This window comes from Chinchilla lanigera, unplaced genomic scaffold (genome assembly GCF_000276665.1).
Source record: "Chinchilla lanigera isolate Chin_1 unplaced genomic scaffold, ChiLan1.0 scaffold00146, whole genome shotgun sequence".
Taxonomy (NCBI): Eukaryota; Metazoa; Chordata; class Mammalia; order Rodentia; family Chinchillidae; genus Chinchilla; species Chinchilla lanigera.
In genome coordinates, this window is record NW_004955547.1 from 1,625,235 (window position 1) to 1,631,234 (window position 6,000).

The 6,000-nt window shown below is 39.3% G+C and overlaps 1 protein-coding gene and 1 long non-coding RNA gene across 2 annotated transcripts in view; both read right to left on the minus strand.

The window, feature by feature from the left end:
- Window positions 1–6,000, minus strand: part of Tfcp2 (transcription factor CP2) — a gene marked incomplete at its 5' end in the record, with an annotated part of 66,701 nt that overhangs the window by 16,604 nt on the left and 44,097 nt on the right.
- Window positions 3,405–5,091, minus strand: LOC106147368. The gene is made up of 3 exons (XR_001232224.1): window positions 5,062–5,091; window positions 3,840–4,515; window positions 3,405–3,698 (listed from the first exon to the last, which is right to left on the minus strand). It is a non-coding gene; the product is annotated as an uncharacterized LOC106147368 (long non-coding RNA).

A 6,000-nucleotide genomic window follows, 5' to 3' on the forward strand; every position in this document is an offset into this window, starting at 1 on the left:
CCAAAGAAACAGGGGCTGGGCCAAGGAGGCAGCAACTTCTGATCACCAATAAATTGCAGGTTAGGATCATGCAACAGATGCAAAACCTAAAAGCCAGCTGCATCTAGAAGACACCTCTAAGAAGTAGTCATTTCCTAAGGGTTCTAAATACTAGCAATAAGGCTACTCACCGTAGTAAATTTATAAGCATCAACCCAGGATATAAAATTTAAAAAAAAAAAAAAAAAAGACACTTAAGATACAACCCCAGACTTCCAGTTCACCAAAAGCAAATCCAGGGGGCAATGAAATGGAATAATCCAAAAGACACCCACCTGGACTCTCTGAAATGGTAACAATGATGCAAATGAACAAGGCTCTCGAAAAAATCAAATCAGAAACAATTTCTCAGATAACTACAGAGATGGTGACCATAATGAAAGACGTGCTTAGTGACTCTAGAGCAGATACAGATAAAAAACCGAGGAGCTCAGGAAAATGACGGAAACCATGAATGCCCAACATAGAAAAGAAATGCAATCCATAAAACAGAGTAGAACAGATACCCAGGAGATTAAAAATTGCATTGAAAGTATATGCAGCAGAACGATGCAATGTGAGGACAAAGTCACAGATACAGAAGACAGGATTTCAGTTAATAATCAGGAAAAGAAAGATTTAAAAATAGCAAGGGACTATGAGAAATCAATCCAGCAACAGCTGGACAATGCAAAGAAGAATAACATAAGATTGACTGGAGTCAATGAAAATGCAGGAGATAGCACAAAGGATATAAAAAACTGTTCATAGATGTCATGGCAAAAAACTTCCCTGGCAGGGAAAAAGAATTTTACATACAGTTAGTGAGGCATACAGAACTCCAATTAGCCATGATCAAAAAAAAATCTACCCAAGGATCAACTGAACAGATTAGAAGATGCAAAAACAACTCCAAACATACTTAACCACCTTATCTTTGACAAAAGTGCCAAACCCTTTTACTGGAAGAAAACTAGTCTCTCTAATAAGTGGTGCTGGAAAAACTAGCTTTCCACAGGCAGAAGATTAAAATTAGGCACACATCTTTCACCATGCACTAAATTAAAGTCAAAATGGATCTAAACATTAAAACAGAAACATTAAATCTGCTGGGAGATAGAATAGGTACAACTCTTGTAGACATCAGTACAGTACAAGATTTTATAAACAAAACCCCAACTGCACAGGAATTATCACAAAAAATCAACAACTGGGATCTCATCTTATTAAAAAGCTTTTGTATAGCAAAAGGAACCACCAACAGAGTGAAGAGACAATCCACAGTGTGGGAAAAAATTTTTGCCAGCTGTTCCTCAGACAGGACTAATACCTAGAATACACAAAGAACTCAAAAAATCAGGACTCCCCCCAATTTAAAGACCCAATCCAAAAATGGGCATCTGAGAGGAATACACACTTCACAGAAGAAAAAGGAAAAATACCAAACAAATATATGAAAAAAAATGTTCAACATTACTGGTCATTCAAATTACTGGTCATGCAAATTAAAACAATGCTAAGATTCCATTTCACCCCATAAAGAATAACTATTATTAAGAAATGAACCAATAAAAAATGCTGGTGGGGCTGTGGGGAAAAAAGGTACCCTTCTCCACTGTTGGTGTAAGTGCAGACTGGTACAACCACTGTGGAAATCAGTGTGGAGATTTCTCAAAAAACTAGGACTAGAGGTTCCATTTGACCCAGGTATTCCTCTTCTTGGTGTCTTCCTGAAAGAATTAAAAGCATCATACCACAGCGATATACGCACAACCATGTTTATAGCAGCACAGTTTCTAATAGCTAAATCTTGGAAACAGCCCAAATGCCCATTAACCGGTGAATGGATAAAGAAGATGTGGTTTTTTTATACAATAAAGTACTACTCTTCCACAAAGAAGGATAAGCTTGAGACATTTCTAGCTCAATGGATGCACTTTGAGGCCTATGACAGATTAACCAATGGTCAACTTGTAATATCTAGCTGAACTGAGTCAGCATGGTGCTGGGTGTGGAGAGCCCACCTGAGGATTGTTGTCAACAGCATAAAAGGAGAACTGGAGAGAGAGGAAGGTGGTATGCTGTTGATTCTCCTGCAGAAGCTTGTTGTGCTGGTTTTCCTAATATGAATTTAGCTGTTCTCATCATAGGAGGAGCTTATGTCCTTGCTATTGCTAAGGATGGCTGCAGTTTTTTTCAGGGGAGCTCTGGTCCTTACCTTGAGCATCACTTCCTGGCTCCAGGGCAGATCCCTCAGTCTGCTGGTACAGACCCTTCATCCCACTGGCACAGACTTTCTAGCTTCCACCACTGACCTTTGGGCCTTCCCAGTGCAGATCTTTGATACAGGCTTACGTGAGACATTGTCATGGGCTCTAGGCCTCCAGCTGGACTCGTGGAAAACATTGCCATGGGCCCTAGGTCTTCAGCTGGAGTCATGCAGGACACTGCTGTGGGATCCAGCTGGATTCTTTGGGTCTCCAGTGTGTGGACAGATCTCCTGCACACTTTTGCATTTGACTCTTTGGGTGAATATTATAAAATATCCTATAAATTATGTGTCCTGTATTATATCCTTTCCTTTGTAAACACTGACTACAACAAGCCCATACTCTTAAGTGAAATAAATCGGACATACATGTGTAAATACTGAATTGTTTCTCTGGTATGAGAAACTGAAAGTGTAAATAAGGACCAAATGTGTAAGAGATACTGAGAAATAGGAAGAAAATGTCCAAATAGGAAGGGGCATTAGGGATGGGGGAGTGGGAGCAGAAAAGGAAAAGAAAAAAATGAGAAAAGAAGGAAAAAATGGAAACAAAGCTTTTATAAATAAGGAGGTGAAGAGGGGTTGAAAGGAGGGCAGGGGAATGGAAAAAAAAAAGAATCAAGTTATGTCATGTACAGCTACAAATTCCCTATAGTGAAAGTAATCATAATGTACACCTGAAGTGCAACAGTGAATTTCATTAATTTAAAAAATAAATTCCTGTATGAACTACAATGAAAATACCAATAACACTCTGCCAAAAAAAATCTTTACTTCAGTTATCACAGCTAAATAAGAAAATGAATGTCAATAATATATCAAATGTGTAATGAGTACTTAGCATTGAGCCAGGTGTAGTGGTGCACACCTGTAATCCCAGCACTCAGAAGGCAGGAGGATCACTGTGAGTTCAAGGCCAGCCTCAGCTACAAAGTGAGCTCAAGGTCAGCCTGAACTGCATAGCGAGACGCTATCTCAAAAAGACAAAAAATAAAAAATAAAAGAATAGACATCAACATTTTCACACCAGCTGTTTACCTGCTTACAAAAGCTAAGTGATAATATCAGAAATAAAAACCTATATGAGCTACAATGTAAACACAAACAGAAGCCTGTGACAGATATAATCTTTGCATCAACTGTCACACCTTAGGCAGCCTTCACACGACAGCTCCGTGTTTCATGCACACATCTCACTTACACTGACAGCACATGTGCTTAGCATTCCTTTCCTATGTGGCAGGCGGGCCATTCTCGTCACCTCCCTTCCTGTTTTGTCAGGAGCTTCCCGCTACGTTGTACAACATGCACTTAGCGGGGAATTAAGATGTCAGTAAAATATTAAATGTATAACGAGTGCTTAGAATAAACGTCAATATTTTCACATCAGGGGTGTGCTTCCTTACAAAACCTAAGAGATAACATGAGAAAGAAAAACCTATGTCAATGACAATGAAAGTATCACTAGAATTCTACAACAAAAATAATCTTTGCTTCAATTGTCACACCCAAGGCAGTCTTCATACATGAAAATTGCATAAGTATCACTTACACTGATAGCACATATGTTTTGTTTTCTTGTACTTTCTTGTGGAGCACACTGAACATCTTCTTAGGTTTCCTGTTGTTGTAGTAGGTCTCTGTGATGCTGCACGTTTCTATTCACCTGTCAGCTCGCCAGTGTGGTCTATAATTTTTTGCATCATGCCCTGAGCAGAAACATTTTGATTTTCCTCTGCTGCAAATGATCTTAATAAGTTCTAGTCCCAGTCCTCTATGAAAGTTTCTCCATGGTTTGCACTTGTTATTTTCTTTGTAAACTATCAAACTATTTATGCCACACGTTTAGGATCAAGTAAAACACAACCTTGGCCAATGCTTTGTGTTTTGAGTGACATCACAGTTGCTGCATAACTCATCAACATCTACTCCATGTTTTGTTGTAGAAAGATTCCATTTCAGCCTTCTGTTTTGTCCAGTATTTCCTTATCAGTATTTCCATCATGGTGAAACGTTGTCATCAGCAGCACCAGTTTGTTTTTCTTTACCATATATGAGGCTAATGTAAATCTTTCTGAAATCCAAAGATTGTACTATAAAATTCTCTGCAACATTTTGAAACTGCAACATTTCATTTGGAATTTCTGCTTTGTTCCTGCATACAGTTCCTGCACTGCTCAACTTGTGCTGTTATCAAATGTAACATCAATTGGAAACCGGTGAACCACCTGCCAAATGTCACATTCCGATTAGTTTGGGAGACGGGAGCAACAAGTCTGGTCACAACATCATTTGATTTATTACTATATGAATAAGGACCTGGTGACTGAGTTCCAGGATAAATGTCTAAATTGAAAGAGTAGTAAGTCTTCACATCTACAAAAGTATAAACTTTTATGCCATATTTTGATCCATCGCTCTTCCACAAGTCTCTTATATTCCTGCAATTATGATGAGAAATCCCTGCTAAGCGCAACCTATGAATGCTTTCAGTGCAGCTACTGAGGTGCCATAGTAAATAATTTCCTTAATACAGCTGTTGGTCCATACAGAACGTTTAACTTGTATCTCAGCCTTTGTGTATTTCACAGCATCTTATAACATTTCATCTGTTACACTTTCCAACACTGAATGGCAGTGCTGGCATTCTGTGCAAAATGTTTCACCCCTGCCACGTCCCTCACTGTATTTTCAGACCTAGTTCTAATACTGGATTGTTTCATTTGGTTGCGTGACTATTTTGCAACATTTCAACCAGTCAAATATGTACTCACATTGTGTTTTCTTTGTCATCTGAATCAAGGAGGTCTGTATTCCCTGTGTCCGTATCAGTTGATTCTTGCTCCATTTCACTGTCACGGGAACTTTGGCTCACATGGCCAACGTCAAAGTCATCATCATGTTCATCATCATCATCCACCCACACCACTCTTCTGTTATGAAAACATGTATTTTTCCATAATGGATCATCTTCATTATCCACACATGAGCAATCTCATGATTTACTTTTGACCTCCTCTAAAACTTGCAAATGTGGTTTTTCATGTGCCACTGTACTGAATTGGGTTACCTCTACCAGAAAAATCAAAAGAAAACTTTTATTTTATTTTATTTTTTGGTATTTTTAGACAAGGTCTTGCTATGTAGTTCAGCCTGGCCTCGACCTCACAGCGATCCACCTGCATCAGTCTCCCAAGTGCTGGAATGATAAGCATGTGCCATCATGCTCAGCAAGAAAACTTTTTTTAAAACAAATCTTAGGGGCTGGGAATATAGCTCAGTGGCACAAGCACCTGCGCGGCAAGGTCAAGGTCCCGAGTTTGATTCCTGGTACCAAAAGTAATAAATACATAAACAAATCAAACAAATCTGAGAGTCCTGTGGGTGTATTATATACTCTGTAATGCTCAGGTAAACATATGTAAAAACTGTTCCATGGGGCATCATGTGGGTGTAAATCCTGCTTTGACACTTTTGCACAGGTGCACACACCTTGCCTTTCATTGTACCAAGTGAGTAAACACAAAGATTGCTTCCTGTATCCCTCAGGAAGAGGTACTGAGACACAGCCAGCTACTGTTACATTAAAGTAAAACTCCACAGTAGAAAAGTAAGGGAGGGGGGCTGGGGATTTAGCTCAGCGGCAAAAGCGCCTGCCTGGCAAGCGCAAGGTCGTGAGTTCGGTTCCCGGTACCGGAGAAAAACCAAAAAAA